Source organism: Protopterus annectens, chromosome 3.part0, assembly GCF_019279795.1.
Source record: "Protopterus annectens isolate FY-2018-M chromosome 3.part0, PAN1.0, whole genome shotgun sequence".
Taxonomy (NCBI): domain Eukaryota; kingdom Metazoa; phylum Chordata; order Ceratodontiformes; family Protopteridae; genus Protopterus; species Protopterus annectens.
In genome coordinates this window covers 1,238,294,960-1,238,313,389 of record NC_056731.1, presented here as the reverse complement: position 1 = coordinate 1,238,313,389, position 18,430 = coordinate 1,238,294,960, and positions in this window count along the sequence as shown.

Genomic DNA, 18,430 nt, shown 5'->3' with positions numbered 1-18,430 from the left:
AGTACTGGTGTCATTCAAAGGGGATCCAGTGTCTGTCTGCCTGGGATGACATGCTGGACAAGCCACGCTGCTTCGCAAGGGACGGCTTGCACCTGTCACCCTGGGATTCTGGATATTGGCAAAGGCTCTTGCCACCCCATAGTGCCTTTTTAGGCAAGGCTCAAATTCTAAACCTACCACCCTAGAACACAAACTAAGGGTAATGCTGCTCAATGCCAGAAGTCTAAATCTCAAAATGCACGCACTCGAAGCCCTTCTCAGTATGGAGAACATCGATGTCTGTGCTGTGACAGAAACCTGGTTCAAGGCTCCTGAGAGCACCCCAGCACTATCAGGTTTTACCTCATATCATGCGTTCCGGCCCCAAAATCCGGACAATACTAAGAAAGGAGGGGGGGGTACCCATATTCATCAAGGACACCCACACCTCAAGACTGGTGGCAACGCATGATGCATCGGAGACCATCCAGGTGCAATTAACCATAGGCAAGACTGCTCTGCAAATTGTAGCATGTTACAGGCCACCCTCACAAACTCAGGAACCTCACATGGCCTTCCTGAAAACACTAGAGGGGATAAATGTATCACCAAACACCATCATACTAGGTGACTTCAATTACCCTAATATAGACTGGGAACACTACTCAAGCCCAAAAGTTCCTGGAATTCATAAACTCAAATGCCATGGAACAACTAGTCACCATCCCCACAAGAGGAGATAACATACTTGATCTCATCATCATGAACATGGGAGCACAATGTTCAACACCGGAAGTATACCCCTCACTGGTGAGATCAGATCACAAACTAATCTCGCTGGAGGTCCTCATTCCACCCCACCTGAAATAAAAAGACCACAGTAAAGAACTTCTCGAAGCCGACTTCACACTTCTAAAGACTAGTGTGGTCTCCTTTAAGGCCCCGAGCCATGGAAAACAGTACTCAAGCCGCTGAATCACTTACAAATGCCTTCTACCAGCACCTGCAGGACTGCATGGATAGGGCAATCCCAAGCAAAACAAAGACTCTCTGTACCAAAGGTAAGCGTCCAGTCTGGTGGACCCCAGCCATAAACAAACTCTACAACAAAAGGAGGAAGCTACTACAAGATAGAGCAAAATCCTTAAAAGGTAAGACACCCTTGATCACTATAAGTAAAAAACTAAGAGCTCTCATAAAATCATCCAAAGCAAATTTCGAGAGAAAAATAGCTAAAGACTCAAAAGACAATCATAAGGCCTTCTTTAGCTATGTTAGAAACCTGGGAGGAAACTCCCAGATATGCTCAGAACTAGTTCAAAATGATGTGAAGATTACTGATCCTACAGACATTGCCAACATACTGGCTGACAGGTTCAGTGCAAACTTCTCTCTCCCCCACAAGGAGAGATATCTATACCACACGATTGCAGCCGCCCAAAGATCTCCAGGGCCCAAGTGAGAACTGCTCTCTCCAAAGCAAAACACAGCATCCATGGGACCTGATGGTGTCCCCGGCTGTGTGCTCCACGAACTCAATGAGGAATTAAACCCACAGCTAGGACAGCTGTTTAATCAAAGTCTTACTTCTGGATACGTACCCTGTGAGTGGCGCACTGCAACTGTGGTCCCACTTCACAAAGGCGGTGCCTCCACCGACCCTGGAAATTACCGCCCATTAGCTTGACAAGCCTTATCTGCAAAGCCATGGAGAGGATCATAATGGACCTCATAAATAAAGACATAGGGAATTTGCAGACTTTGGATCCAACCCAGTTTGGCTTTGTCAAAGGCAGATCATGCCTTTTAAACTTGGTTGACTTTTTCGAAACAGTCACCAAAGCCATTGATGAGGGAAAGGCAGTCCATACAGCCTACCTCGATCTGGCTAAGGCCTTTGATACAATACCCCACTCGGGTATCATTGAAAAACTCATCAGCTTAAATGTTAACCCATACATTACAAGATGGGTTGCAAACTGGCTGAGTGACAGAACCCACAGGGTCAGAGTTACTCAAAGCCTGTCACAAGTGGTGTCCCACAGGGCACAGTCCTGGGCCCACTCTTGTTTGGCATCTACTTTTCTGAAGTACAAGCAAATACAGGAGGGTTATGGCTGACAAAGTTTGCAGATGACTGCAAACTGGGCGCAATAGTAGAAAATACATCTGACACAGATATCCTTCAGAAGGGTCTCACAGAAACGGATAACTGGTGCCAGAGCCACGGCCTAAAGTTGAATGCCAAAAAATGCATAGTCATACCCTTCGGGAAAAACAAGGTTACCCCTAGCTACCAAATAGGTGGCAATCCACTGAGCACAGAAGAAGTTATCAGGGACCTGGGGACCCAGGTTGATAGTAGTCTGTCATTCGACACCCATGTAGCTAAAGTAGTTAGGAAGACCTTCTACATTGCCCACCTTATCATGAAGGGATTCTCATCTAGATCAAGGGAGGTCATAGTCTCCCTTTACTCATCACTCATCAGACCAATGATTGAGTACAATGCCCCATTCAGAATGTATCTGACCCGACACTTGCAGCAGCTGGAGAGGCCACAAAAGTTCCTCACCAAAAGGATAAAGGGTCTCAAAAATCTGTCCTATGCTGCCTGACTGAAAGAACTCCAGCTCTATTCAGTCGCACCGCTTGCTCAGAGGTGACCTTTGCCTAACATACAAGCCCATCCCAAACTCAGATTTGATGAATATGCTTCACCGCAAAAATCTAGATCCATCAGAGCCACAAGGGCGGAGACTTAAACCTCGACACGGCTATTAATAGGACGTGCTGGAGGGATAGATTCATCACCCAAAGACTCCCTATGCTGTGGAACAAAATCCCGGTATATGTGAGGCAGAGCACCTCGCTGGCCTTGTTCAAGAGAAATCTTGACCAATGGATGGGAGATCGCAGATATACCCCAGGGATTACCTCAGTGTCACTGCTCGACAGAGGCACAGCAAAATAATGGGTATAGTTCCCCATACTAAAGGGGTGGCGTAAGCCACAAAACGATGGGCTAGGCTTGTAAATGCCCTCGGGCAGATAGCCTAGTATGAACCTATGAACCTATGAACCTATGAACAAGAACCAACAGGAAGAATCAGAAACTGATCTCTCCTATGAGTTTAAATCAGAAATCTGAGGAAAAAAAACTGTATCCACCCCTTCATCATCCTGCCCAGATTCAGAATCTTAAATTCTCTTAGGAAAAGAGGCATCTCTCTTTCTTTTACCAGAAACCACCATAAAAGAAAGATCAAAGGCCTGCATTTAAACCCTGAGCCAGGAACAGTAAACTATTCCCTGTATAAGGAAATTTGGGATTTATATCACATCTTTGAATGCAGATAACAACGAAGCACTAAACATCGAACTCAAAACAGCAAACCATGACAACACTGAAATGATGTCATCGGAAGTTCCCAATGGGGACATGGAGCATTAAGGGTGTAGGCAGGGGGTCAAGCCCCCTTGCACCCCCCACACCCCCTGCTACTTAAATATACCAACTCCAAGATCGCGCTACAGTGTAGGAAATGGAAATATTCTGTTTCTGCACTATAGTGCACTGAAGTGCAATCTCCAAAGAGGTATATTTAAGTGGCAGGGGGTGTGGGGGTGCAGGGGGTCTTGCCCCCTGCATGGTGCAAGTTGTTTTTGATCTTCACTCGACATCTTTTTTACCCCCATTTCAATGTTTTACAGTTCGCTGTTTTGAGTTTTGATGTTTACAGCTTCGGTATTTTCCACGTTCGATGAAGTTATATACACCCAGAAAAATTGAAGAGAAATAGATACAAGTTTAGTTTTTTTTTTATTTTTGACAGTAACAATGGGACGAACAGTGTTGTTCTTGATAGCATGAGATTCCCCAGGGATGGGCACAATATACTGACATAGCAAAAAAGTTGTCCCAAGGCACCAACAAGTGTAGCTCTCCCTTGCCCACTGAGCAGACCCAAAGAGCTGGAGAAGATGTGGTTAACCCCTAGTTCATAGTGGCTTTAGGTGCTATGCCAGAGGAATCTGGGATAAAGGTTGGGTGGTCTGAGGAACTAGATTTGGCCACAGCAGAGTCACCCATCTAAGGCTGAGGCAAATTGCTAGCCTGCGGTTGTGGCACAGGCTGTTTTTTTTTTTTTTTTTTTTTTTTTTTTTTTGGCTGGAAGAAGGACTGGCCATGGGACCACTAGACTACTACATGATCAGGCAGAAAACTGTGCTTTTTTCTTGGGGAAATAAGTGCATAACCCAGTAACATTTCAAAGCCATTAAATGTCATTTTTTTTCTCACAAAGTAAAAGGCACTATAAAACACTTTATCACCCCCAAATGTAAAATAAATTCAATTTCTCTACAGAAAACAACTTTTAAACTGACAGGAAAAAAGTGTATTCCCATTTAAAAGTTCAGTTAAGTTTCATAACAGTTCATTAAAACTTTAAGCTAAAAAAATCCCACAGATTTTATAAACTCCATGTAGGAATAGTGCAAGCCCTACACAGTGAATCGTGGCCGTGTCTGTAGCTCCACCTTGGCAGTGCACTTTGCATATTAATGAAGGCATGCTACTGAGAGAGAGCCGTGTACACGGTTACTGAATCAGTGTAGAGGGTGTGTTACAGTACTCAGAGATGTGTAACACACCCCCTGTACTGTCAAAATGCTGGACAGCAGTAAAATACAAAAGTTAATTGCTTTACTTGGCCATCATTTTTTTTTCATTTGTAGGGGGTGTGGTACAGTGTCCATAACACACACCTTGTACTATTAAAGTGCTGGATGGCACTTAAATATAAATGTTAAAATGTAATTTCCCTTTTTTTTTCTTTTTTTCCTTGTGATTGCATGGCACTGTGCACCACATAGCAATGAACATGTGTCAGACATCTAAAAATAGAAACCGTATGCTTTTAATTTTAATGAAAAAGATCAGGTTTAAGCATAGCTGAGGGGGTTTGCATGGCACAGCAGGTCCTCAGCATAACTGAGAGCTATGTAGAACTGCATAGCTCTAATCACCATATCCTCGGTAGCTGAATGGTTAGAGTGATGGCCTCGTGTGCAGTAGGTTCATGCTTCGAGTACAGGCCATTCAGCTTTTTACATGTGATAGGGAAATTATTTAAAAATATATTTTTTTATGTACACTTTGACATTTGTTAAGCAGGTTTGTCCAGCTGGACCAGAAGATCAGCTGTAGTTGAGACCCAAGGATAAAAGCCTCAGTTACACAGAAGTGTCCAATACGTGAAAGTTACACTAACAGATAACAAAGTGAAATGCATATATGTAGGAGATATAAAGTAAAATAGATACAAATAATAATAAAGTATCATTAATGAACAATTACTTTCAATAATTTATTTTTATTTATGAAAAACTTTAGTTTGCCCGTAGATAAGCTCTGCTAAGCCTTGCTAAGTCAAGCCAAACAATGCTTAGACCCTTGTTAGCATTACTTAGTAATGCACAGCTCCACTTAGCTAATTTGGGTACTGCTAAGCAATCCTTAAAGCAGTCCTCAGCTTAGCTAAGTGGGTTTGCACACTGGTAAGCATTCCTAAGCATTGCCAGTTTAAGCACTGCTCAACTAAGCTAAGTGGGTTTGCACGGTGCTAAGCTTTGCTTAGCATTTTTAAAAATGGTCCAGTGGTGGCAAAGGGTGGGAAAACAGCCTTTTTTATGCTGAACATACAGGAATACAGCCAAAACCTGTTGGTGTTTAACCACTGCAGGTGCTATGGCTGGAGTCAGATAAGAGTGCACTTCTGGGCGCAACGCTGGGACATTTTGGAGTCCAGGGTCATGGTTGGACTCCTTGTCAAAGACCATGGTGACAGACTGCTGCAGGGCCAGTACCAGGGCTCGGAATACAAGTCAGAGGCCCGGGACTGTCTGGCTGGCACATGACATCAACACTGCGACTGGAATCCCCCACACTAGTGAGCAGCTGCATCATCATTATGATGACCTGAAGCAAAGGAAGGGGGGGCCTCTTGGCCCAATGGATCAAAGATGCTCTTTTCCACAATGCCCCAGAAGTTTGTAAGTATAGGAACCAGTGATTTACCAAATTCTAGTATGAATAACTGATAGAAAGGTATGCATAATAGTGGGTTTCCCCCCTACAGTTGCAGAGGAGATGGCTCGTGACTTGGAAGCCCATGCAGGGCACCTGGCCAGGATGCGCCAAGAGTGTGGTGAGTACAGATATATCTTGCAATATATAATAATCTAATTAAGAAAGAGTACAGTAGTAATTGTGAGTAGGTATAGTCTGTTGTGAGTGTACTGCAATGAATGTGTACATAGACCTGGACTGATATAAGTGAGTTTTGCCAGGTACAGTTCAATATACATGATAGCATGAAACATGCTAGTGTTACATAAAGAAAGTTAATACAACATTAATAATTTTTGGGAATAACATGTGTATACTGTATTAATGTATTAATAATGCATGTTCTGGTAATAAAGTGCACCAGCATTGAAAATGTGAAGGGAATAAATTAACTGCATCCCTAATCTACAGGAAATACAGTACAACTGCAGTCAGAATTGTGAAGCAATAAAGGTAATACTGCATAGATTGTGTGATAACAGATGTGTTCCAATGACTGCAGTATTTAAAGTGTAGAACAATAAAAATTGTCAGCTGTATACCAATCACTGTGTCATGTCACCCTCAATAAATATGTATTTTGCCAGTTGTGCGTATTCTGGGCTGTTGTTCAAGAAATCATATATTACAGGATTTGTGAAGTAAACATGGGTATACTGTAACACCATGAAGGGAACGAAGGTTGGCCAATAAATAAATGTCATGATAAAGTGTAGATGTGGAGCTGTACTAGAAGATATATTGCAATATTATATTTGCTCTGCACTAAGATCTGAACCTAGAGTAGTACTGTCTAATGTATTATAGTGTGTTTCTCCCAGGATTGTCTTGTGTTAACCTTTGCATTTCAGCTATATTCATCCCTGAACGTAGGTATGCTGATGGAGGCAAGTATGAATTTGTAATAGCTGTAGACTGAAAATATGCCATCTGCAAATGTATATGGGTCAGGCAGGCAACCCAGCACCCCTGATATTGTCTGCATGGATCACACATATTCCTGTCCATGAGAGGTTGTATACACCTGCATTCCAAGTATTAATACACAGTTCACCTAGTATTTTTGTAATGCATGAATTTCATGCATGTATGTTCAACTATCATTGCAGTCTTGTGTGACACTCTACCTATATTACCAGGTCATAGTTTGTCACCAGATGAGCTTTAGGTACATATCAATCCATCAGCATACAGCAGTAGCTCAGTGTGATACAAAGTATATATGTTCATTTTGCCACACACAGATAGGGGTTTAAATCCAGGGACAGGTACTAAGATATATTTATACTGACAGACAAGTAGTACTGACTATTTATACAAACAGTTATGTGTTATTAACAGATTTTCCCCCCACAGGACTTACAGGTAAATACATGTCTGTAGTAGCTGTATGAAGGGTATACTAATCTGTGTCCAGATGTAATAATGCGTAAACAGCATTTCTCAGTAAGGTGATAACACTCCATTAAATAAAATGTCATGAAGTACAGTACTATTCCAAGTTAATAAGACAATTTAAATGGTCTATTGTTGGTATGGCTGTATACCTGGTACGTCCATGAATATCTGCTGATACTCTAGCCCCATGCCTGCCAGTGACAACAGGATTATATTATTATTTATTTATTTATTGACATTTATTAACCAGGTTAGTCCAGCTGGGCCAGGAGCCCATTTTCAGTGGAGACCCAAGGAGAAAAGCTCTGGTTACAGACAGTTTAGGTATACATAGCAATTTAGTTTACAATTAAAAACAATCATTAGCAAACACTACAAGTACACATAAGTTCTGTATTGCAAAGAAAAACAAACAATTTTTTTTTTGTGCAGCTGTTGTATAACTGATGTGGTAAGGTGTATAGCAAGTTCATGAAAGGGGTGGAAGGGATATCTAGAGGTGTAATGAGATGTCAGAGAAATATATATGGGAGATAATATACTGAGAGGATTGTATGAGATTATGGTACAAAGTAATAGTATTGGAATGGTAAAAAAAGTATGCTGTAAAGTTGTAATGAAATATGTACTGCAGAGTAGTATTGGAGTTAGGTAGGGTCATGCCAAGTACACGTTTTGGTTCTTATAAAGTGTAGTTTGAGTTCTTTCTTAAATTGTATAGGGTGTATAATGGAGTGCAATTGGGATGGGAGGTTATTCCATGCCTGGGATAGGGTGGATTTATATAGTAGTCTACCGATAGTTTTTTTGGGTTGGTAGATGTCAAGGAGTTGTTGATTAGAATTACAAAGTGTGCGAGTTGGTGTGTAGATGGATACCAATGAGTACAGGACAGGGCAGGAGGATGGTTTATAAAGTATAGAGTGAATAATTTGTAACTGAGATAGAAGAAGTTGTTGAGGGAGTTCTAGACATTGTAGTGAGTTGAGTGCGAGGCAGTGGTGTGAGTAATGTGGGGAGTTTGTGATGAACCTTGCTATTTTGTGGTAAGTTTGTTGGAGTTTGGCCAGGGTAAGCTGTCTGTACTGCACACAATAAATGTCTCTCAAGTGCCATGCTGTCACAGATAGTGATTTCTGCTCCCAAAAACCTTGGACATAGAGATAAACCCAGTTGAAGTATGCCAGTAGCACACTCACACAACATCAGTGCAGAGTACACCGTGGTAGTCATATATGCTCCCCTGACAAGTAATAGTTCTCTGTTATGTACCTGTAAGTGTTACAGCTTGGCCAATACCATCCTATCTGGATAGCTTGAGAGGTATGTACATGTTACAGAAGCTATAGGCCACTTGACATAAAGTAAGGACAGACCTGTAGAGTATTGAGCAGTACTGTTGTGAAAAATATAGCCTATACTGTTGGTAATGGAATATCTTTCTCTCCTCCCACCCCTTATCTGCATCACAAATTATTATTCTTATACTATGGGTATGGTTCCATCTTCACATATGTTGTTCTCAAAACCTAATGGTGGGCTTTGTGCTGGATTATGGGTTATATATTATAATGGTTGCATACTAACTTACCTTGTTGAAATACCAATGTTGTTGGCTTTTTACTGTAGCTGTTACTGGCATGCTGTTACAATAATGACTGTTCATAGGTTGGTACTAAGCTAACTGCCCTTGTAAGCCATTTTAAGCTTAGCCAATTATCACTTGTGAGACTCAAACCCTGCACCTTGTGTTTGTAAGACAAACACCTTAACCATTAGGCCACCCTCCCAACTTCTTTCATTTATGCCTGTGTTCTGTATGCTATGCAATTCTATTGTTCTGGGTTAACTGGAACACCCATGCATGCTGTTATAACTAACATTGAAATGTTCTGCTCATGACTAACCAATATACTTCAACAAACCTCAACACCATAGCACCCTTGGATAGGCTGGTTCCGGTGGATCCACCTATCCCACCTCATCCAGCATGTCTGGGACTCGACCTGAAGCTGCTTCCTCTGCTGGTCCTGCACCACCTTCAGGTAGAACCACCTCAGGGGACAGGGCCATCCCCACCCTGGGTGCAGGTGCAGAGAGGATGTTTTTACCCAAACTCAGTTCCTAGGCATGGTGCGCAGGGTTATCCAGCACAATTTGGATGACTGAATGCTCCAGATCAAGGGCACACTGGTGCACCTGGAGGGGCAGGCTGGCCTTGGCACCCAGCACAGCTACCTCTCGGGCTGATGAAGGGGCAGTGGTGACTGCCCATGAGTGGGGAGCTCAGTCCCACTGTTTCATTCTGGGGCACTTGGTCCTCTGATTCGCAAACACCCTCCCCATCCAAAGTATTTACCCCCCTCATGTGTCATACACCACCCCTGTCCACTGCCTTGTCTGTCTTGTCTGTCTGCAAATGCAACCTTTCCTACCCAACTTTCCTCCTCAAATGTACCTACAATCCTTCCCCAAGATTCCACTCTCTCCTTAAAAAAAAGGCATCTGTCCCGCAAAAAAAAAATCTTCCCATACATAGCTCTTCATTTCTCCCCATGCACACTGGCATCAGTCAATCATTCCAGTAATTAATAAACAAAGTTCCTGTGGGATGTGAGGCTCCAAATTCCAAATTGTCAACAACATGTGTAGCTCTTGCTGTAGAAGAAATGGAGAGCTACAGTCCTTTCCTACACCCGTACTGCACATCCCTACTTGCCTTTCATATGTTTTTCCCCTGCTTGCCCCCATTTCACCACTTTCCTATCACACCTTTCTTATTTTCTTTTTTTGGAAATAGCACGGGTTTAAGCAGGGCTAAGAGCCTCTTAGCATTATGATGTGGTGCACAAACCAGGTTAAAACTACTTTAATCACCTTATCTGATTTTGACACTATTTATGCGCATCACTAAAACAATCACCCCTGCCAAGTCTCACTCACAGGACCCTCTGAACTACAGCATTTTGCATTAGAATATTAGACTAACTCAGCTCAGGAGAATTATTGTTGTTTTTATAAATATATCATTCAGTACAGTGATGTAACATCAGCAGAGGGTCCTGCCAAGTATTGAATCCGGGACCCTCTAAACTACAGCATAGGGCATTTGACCACTAGGACAACTCAGCTTTGTAGAGTTATTGCTGTTTTTACAAAGATATCCTGATTACCAGTGACACACTACATCTACATACAATGTGCTAAATGACAGCATACTTGGGCCTGTGATGCAGACATCAAACGAGTACACAGCCAAAGACATGTTGATGGATGTATGGGAGGCCTACTCTGTCAGGTAGAGCAGACAACTGAACAGACTGTTTAAGAATGTCCACAGTTGTGCCACCTACTTGTGACATGGTTGTCATCAAACCTATTCTGTGTGCTGAAGTACTGGCAAGTCAGTACAGAGTGAGGTTATAAAAGCATGATAGACAGGTCAGTGTCATATGTCATAGCCATCCAAACACATATGTTCATGCCAGTCCTGGGTAACACACTGTATGCATGCACATATGTCTTGCAACTACAGATCCCATAATAATGACTCAGTAGCTCTATCTGTTACATTCCTAGCATATCTGACATCTGGACACCCACAGTTCTGGCCCACAGTCCAGTTTGTTGCACGACAACTACATGCTTGTCAATACAACATAGAAATAACTGAGCTCTGCTATGTCCAGCAAAACTGGTTGCTGCTACTGCAGTCACTGCCACCCACAGTAGCACATGAAAGGCCTGGTGGGTGGGACACATCACAAATATGCATATGTGTCTTATGTGTCTGCTACCACTCTCTGGATGGCACTATTCCTTCACATATGTACCAGAGGCACATGCCTCACCTGGACTGCCATGTGCATCCTCACTCTGGCCATGCTGTGACACAAGAGCTGACACTGCTCCCTCACAATTCCCAATATGACTCCTGGCCAGAATGCATCAGCCGTGGCCTGCTACACATGAAGCACTATGTTCAGCTACCTGCTATAGACCTACCATACCTTCCAAACACCTAGGACAGGACATCCACACAATACCCATAAATAAAGGGTTGGGGGATGTTCAGGTGACAGGGACATGTGTTACAGTCTCCTCCTACAAACATACACAGATGATAGACCAGCATCAACTGCAGCAGCATGCACATTTGGAGAAAAATGATATATGACACTCACATATGCCTGTCTCCTTACTGACCCCAACACACATTGTTAAACAGTAACCTGCCACAGAATCAGAAAGTCTGCTAACAATGGCAAAACATAGCATGCAAAACAGTGGACATACCACATCAATCCAAGCAGTGAACAGTATTTCTACCTCCCCTTTGTGGTGCTGTATCTCCCACACCTCAATAATGTCCTTCTCACAGGCCACAAAAAGGGCCAAGGTCTACATGAAGGCTTTAATAATAGCACTGTGTGACCATGCCATTGGCTTATGAAAATGCAACCCAGCTGTTCTGGATGCTATTAGCAAGTGTGAGTCATGGATTGGTGCACAGGTAATCACCTGTTCATGAGCATTTCCTACAAAAGGCAAGTTGCTGGCTATGGTAAACAGGTATGTGACTTTCTTCATGAAGACATATTGTGATTTCCAAGGAAAACTACCACTGGATTTCTGCTCACAAAGGAGTACAGCACTATACCAGGTATGTCATAGAATGAACCATGTAATGGAATGCAGATGGGGGGATGCAGTCATGGGAAATAGGAATTTCAACAGTAGGTCTCAGCAACATATCTTGGAATGACATGTTGCTGTTAGTCTGCTGTCCAGCACCCATAGTCTTCCCATTTGGCTCTGTCTGCAGTGACATAGATCACAGCTCTGGACCCTGAGTCCCCCCAGCAATGGTCAGCTCATGTACGAATGCTACTGAATTCTCTGTTGTACAATAGTGTCAGTACCTACTGGTGGCTACAGCTTGCATATCACATCATGTACTGTCAGTGAACCCCTCACAGTCTGTAAATGTCATACAGGGTTATTTCAAACATTGTTCAAGTGTCCCTGACTATTCCTGATGTACTCTGGCTAGGTCACTGTGTACTCCACACATGTATGCCATTGCCTGACAGCTATGGCTAGCATACCTGGTGACCCCCTGCAGCAGGACAACAGGTTATAAGGAGGAGTAGTAGGGGGGACACAAGGTTCACCTCGGCAACAGTGTGTACATATTGAGCATACAATGTAAGCAAATGAATACAGTACCAGATATTAATGTACCATTACTGTGTTCTGAGGGGTCTGACATGTCACAGACACATTCCCCACACTCTGGGGACAACCATTACATATTGTCCAACTGGTTTCCAGATATTCACATGTGTCAGGCAGGGGGTCTACATATATCAGGCACATGCACACATTCCACAAACATCTGGGTGCTGCAGATGTCAGACATCTACAAGAAGGAATTCCTACACCACATATGCACTGCTCTTAGTTATTGTGTAGGACAGATGCTGCTGGAATGTCCCCATACACTTGTAGTACCACTCACCTATTTGTCAGATGTTGGCTGTATGACATCGTACTGCAATGCTGCCCATACGGGGCACACCACAATCGATGGCAATAATGGGTGTGGACACATAACAACACAGTCTGTCACAGCACACAGGCAATAACTGGTATACCTAGGACCTTATGAGGTTATTAGGCTATGGGCCCTGAACCCTAATATGCCTAGGCCAGATGTTAGCCTATGTGTATGCAAGGCAGCAGCTGATGCCCCAGTCCAATAGGGGCACAGGTGGTATCCTAAGGGTGTATGTGCAGTTAACCATCCAGTTATCCAGGTTCCACCTGCAAGGGTATAAATAGCTACCCTGCTTGATGTGGACAGGATGACCATTTCACAGCAGGGTGAGTGTGTGGTACACACATCTGATGTGCCAGCAAGCCCACCTGATGTCACACACCAGGTTGACCACATGTGTGTGTTAACACAGTGGAGCTTAAGTTGCACTTGTGCAGCAGTTCCAAAAATGTGGAGTCTGTGATTGTCTTGCATGCCAGACAGAGATCACCTCTGAGAAGTTTGTATGAAACCATATAGAGGGTTGGGCTTATAGCCTATATGTGCATGGCAGACATTTGTGGCCCTTGTATTTCTTGATGGGGAACATCTGTGATGACCCCAGCTGCTGCATGTGCTGTGTGAGGTGGATGATAAATGGGGCATTTTACACAGTAATGGGCTTGTTGGGAGGAGTACAGGGATGTTAGGACTCCATGACCCTGAATGACATACCTTTATGTATGAGGTGGGCCATGTAGAAGTTTTGCCATACAATAGAAGCAACATGGTGGTGAAATGTCATGTTGCCATCAACCTGTGTGCACAGATCCCTCATGATTGATTGCATGCCTAGGATATTGTTAGTACAATGATAATGTGTGGATGCATCATTCTCCCAAAGAGGTTGACACTGCATTTCCTGGTATGCGGCCTGAGGCCATGTGTGTCGCACAAGTCATGTATCTGTATGACACCATCCTAGGCAGATATCCACATCACTATGGAATCTGGTGACAGCACACAGCATGCGGTCATCTGCAGACATGGTTGGCCATAGGCCAATGACTGTGGCCAGCACCTCAGATGTGTACATCACACCTAACCGAGGCCCAAATACAGAACAACAGGTTACACTGCTAGTTATGGGTCAACCGCTTGAGGTTGACTCCACAGTGTGGATTAGTTGGGTCATGTCAGCGAGCCAGTGTGCTACCCCTATGGTAACATATGGTGAGATGCATATTCGAGGGTGTATATCTATTATGGCCAAGTGTGTTTTACTGTAAAAGACTTTGTCCAGGTCAAGGTTGGCAGTGTGCACTGTCATCCCCCCATCCATGGCTTTGGTGACTGTGTCAAAGAAGTCAATCAAGTGTAACAGACATGATCCCTTCCTTGACAAAGCCTAACTGTGTGGAATGGAGTGTGTGGAAGTCGCCAATAAAATGTGCTATGGCCTTGCAGAATAGCCTAATTAGGCTGATGGGTGCATAATGTGACAGATTGGTGGATGCCCCACCTTACTGTAAAGGGGTGACAGTGGTTGTCCTTCACACAGCTGGGACAAAGGCGGTAGTCAGGCCTCCTTTGAATACAGTGCCTTATGGTGTTGCACGGTTATGTTTGGGATCATGAAGGATTTATCCTGTGATGTGATAAGCTCCCATGGTGGATGTATACCATCTTTCACATGGTACTGGTGACCTGTCCCTTACATATAGGAGAAGAAGGCAGGTACTGTGGGCATCCTGATGTACTGATGGGGTGGACAGGGGGTGAAGCCTGCACTGACTCTGTCAGGCATCAAGTATGTTATACCTACAGCACTGCTATAGCTGATGTCCTTGACCACTACAAGTGAGCAGAAGCAAGTGCTTCCTGTGATGTTGCAGACATAAGTGCAGAACGGTAGATGATTGTCTGTAATGGATGTCGACAATGTTTGCTCTGGCTTTGCTGTGCAGGTTTTCAAGAGTGATCCCATTCACTTGTTCATGCTAAGGAGACAATGCTGCAAAATGGGCACCTGCTCCTACTTTGTCTCAGACAGCTGTATGTCATCCCTGTTATAGACATGTATGTACTGCAGATGTCCACCAGACAGGTGTGCGTATCCTTACAGAGGATGATGTAGTCCTGTCGGGTACACCTGAATCCATGCATTTGTAGAAATGCACATATAGCGCTTGTCTGTATTTGTGGATATTGTTGCCAGTCCCTACACAGGGGTTGGGGGCTGTGAAGCTGTTTATACCACCACCCAGGAGACTGTGTTCCATGTTGGAGGTGTATGCATGTCTGACCATAGCTAGATGGGTATTGTGGGAGATGGTGACTGCAAATATGACCGCATGATGGTGGCTTTGCCACGGAGGATGGCACTGTTGGGATGCTGCAGTGATAACCTTTGTTGTGTAATATCAACTCCAACACACCTTCATCTCATCTGGCAGTAGCCCCTAGCTGCACTGAGATGTTTGTAATACCACTGTTGATGGCTCTCTGGCCATTTGTGTGCTGGCATGGTTACATATTCCAATGTATGTTTGGGTTGTTCAAGTGACCCAGGATCGGGGTACAGACCCAAATCAAAATATAGTTGATGAGGTCCATATAGGCAGAATAGGCTTCCTGGTCACATGTGGTGGCCAGTAGCTGGCTATGATTTTCATAGGTTTGTTGGGAATGGTGAACTGCCCCTGCAGTGTCCCCTGTGCATCTTTCTGCCTGTACATCATGGAGGTGTGTATGTGTGTCATATATGCTGAAATCACATGTCCCATGGCATTTCTGCCCAGGTAAGGCTGGGTTGCTCTCTGCAGCTTTGAACCATGCGTGTGTGACTGCACAGATGTCAGCATTTCCCAGGGTTAAGAATGCTTTCAATGATGACAGAGTTGTGTGTTGTCTCCTAGCATAAAGCAGCACGGCCTTTAATGTGTGCTGTGCTGACAGTTGTATGTTGGTAGTGATAACCTTACCACTTGTCCTACTGAATGCACTATGGGGGTGCTAAGAACCATTGCCAGATGCCTGAAGGCCAGTTGAGACAGAGGCCATCTCTGGCAATGCATCCTGGTCTGTTGACCGTATCATCCCAGGCTCACAGGTACTGGAACCCCTTGGAATATCACAGGATAAAAGGCCACATGTTAAGGTCAATCATTTCCTGACTGTATTGCAGCATAAGTCTGGGTGACAGCAGAATGCTGCATAAGGGTAGGGACATATCTGCCTGGGACACATAATCAGTGTGCTCACTCATGTCTCACTGCATATAGTCTAGCGATGTACACCTCAGGTCAGATACACCAGCATGGACTGTGACAGACTTATGAGAGTACCTGTTGATGAGAGAAAGCAGTGCATATGCAATATGGTGGATTCTGTCACCTGACACACAAGTAACTGTGACCATCCACATATGCAGCCAGGTGAGAGGCACATCAGTGTGTCTCACAATGAAGTCTCCTATGTGTAATATGTTTGACATGTGGTGATGCCTGCGTGGCTGTAGGACACAAGTGTGTGGCCATGTGTGGTATGTGCTGTGTAGGGCTGTGGCATTCACATGTGGTTTTGCCTCGGTGGTCTCCTTTGTTTGTGGATTTGTATGCTGAGTACCACATAACACACACATGCAGAGGTACTCAGCATACACATGTGGCTTTGCCTCGGTGGTCTCCTTTGTTTGTGGATGGGTATGCTGAGTACCTCTGCATATGTGTGCGTTGTGTAGATGTGGGTGGTGTGTGAGGTGTACTGATTGTGTTCACAACCTGTTCAGGGACAGATATGTGTGCTTGACATGGAGAGAGCTTGGACTGTTGGTTCCTAATGTCATTGCATCTTTCACACAGTGTGTTCCTTGATGGTGTTTGTAGATGGTTGTCCATCTATGTACATGAGGCAGGTGCTAAACTGTACTAGGACACCCATATCAACTGGACTAGCAGGTGAAACTGTAGGAAATTGTCCAGCCATATAGTGCAGAATCTGAGGGAGGAAGACCAGGGATACCTAAGGGGTGGCCCTACAGCCAGGTGCTTAATACTACAGTAGGAGGCTGACACCACTGCAGACAATGTAGACAGGCTATGAACAAGCAGTAATAGGTGCAACAGGACAGTGCATTTGAACACCATATAGGACATGCAGCAAGTAGCAGGAAACATAAAGATCAGGAGGGCAATGCATGATGTATTGCCACTATGTCACTGATAGCCACATACATACTGTGGTGATAGATGGTGGGGTATAATGTGGGAGTTAGTGGTAGCTAGTGGTGGCAAATGTGGATGTACAGGGTGTGTACATCATGGTGAGCAATGTATGTGGTGCTGTGATGTGTTCCCCTCTTCATGTCTTTCAGGTGGGATGTACCACCATAGAAATCCACCTTTCACAGAAGCTGAGACCACCACCATAATTGATGCCCTGAGACTCCATCACCAGGTGTTGTTGTCAAGGAGTCACCATAACCAGCAAGTATGCACTGCACTTTGGGCAGACCTTATAGCACCAATTAATCATGTGGGCAGGCATGACAGGAGCTATGAGCTGGTCCAACACCAGACCACTGATCTGATACATCATGCGTGGCAAAGGACCACAGTTGTGGCCAGGGTCCATGCTGGTACTGGTGTAGGGCCTGCTATACAGCAACCACTCTCGGCCACATGGGAGTTCATGACAAACCTGGGTTCAGCCACCAGCTCACAAGAATCAGTAACGCCATATGTTGTGGAGGTATGTGGTCCAGCTTCCAGAGCCGAGAAGCATCCAGGTAAGCATACAGTTGTCATCACATTAATACTGTACCATTCATAGTGGCAGCCTTTGCATAACTGTACACATATGTCAGGTCAATTTGCATTTGTGGGGGGGGGGGTTGTAATGCACACGTGCACACATATTAAGAATTTCAAGAATGTGGGTAGTATCACAATTTGTACTGTACATGTTGATCTATGCACATATTATCCTGCACCAATGCCACATTTGTGTCTGCTGACAATACCTTTCCCACACAAATCCATAGGTACCTCTGGTGTGGTCGGGGGCCATCATGCAGTAGCCAGTGAGTGTGGAACTGTTTCGTTATGGCTGATCTATACCCTAGGCATGTTAAGGGTTGCTAGTTTGCCATGGATACAACTGTTAAGCTTAGCCATAATGCGATACTTGTGGAGGGGTTCACTGCAGTACATTGTCTTGGTAATCACAGTAGCATATTTGCACAAGCTGTAAAATATTAGCACGTATTTTTGTTAAGGTATAGGTAGCCTGCTATAAAATGGTGCATTATTATTGTGGAAACAGATGCACTGTGATTTAGTTGAAGGTCAAGCACATACATGACATGTCACTTATCTCAC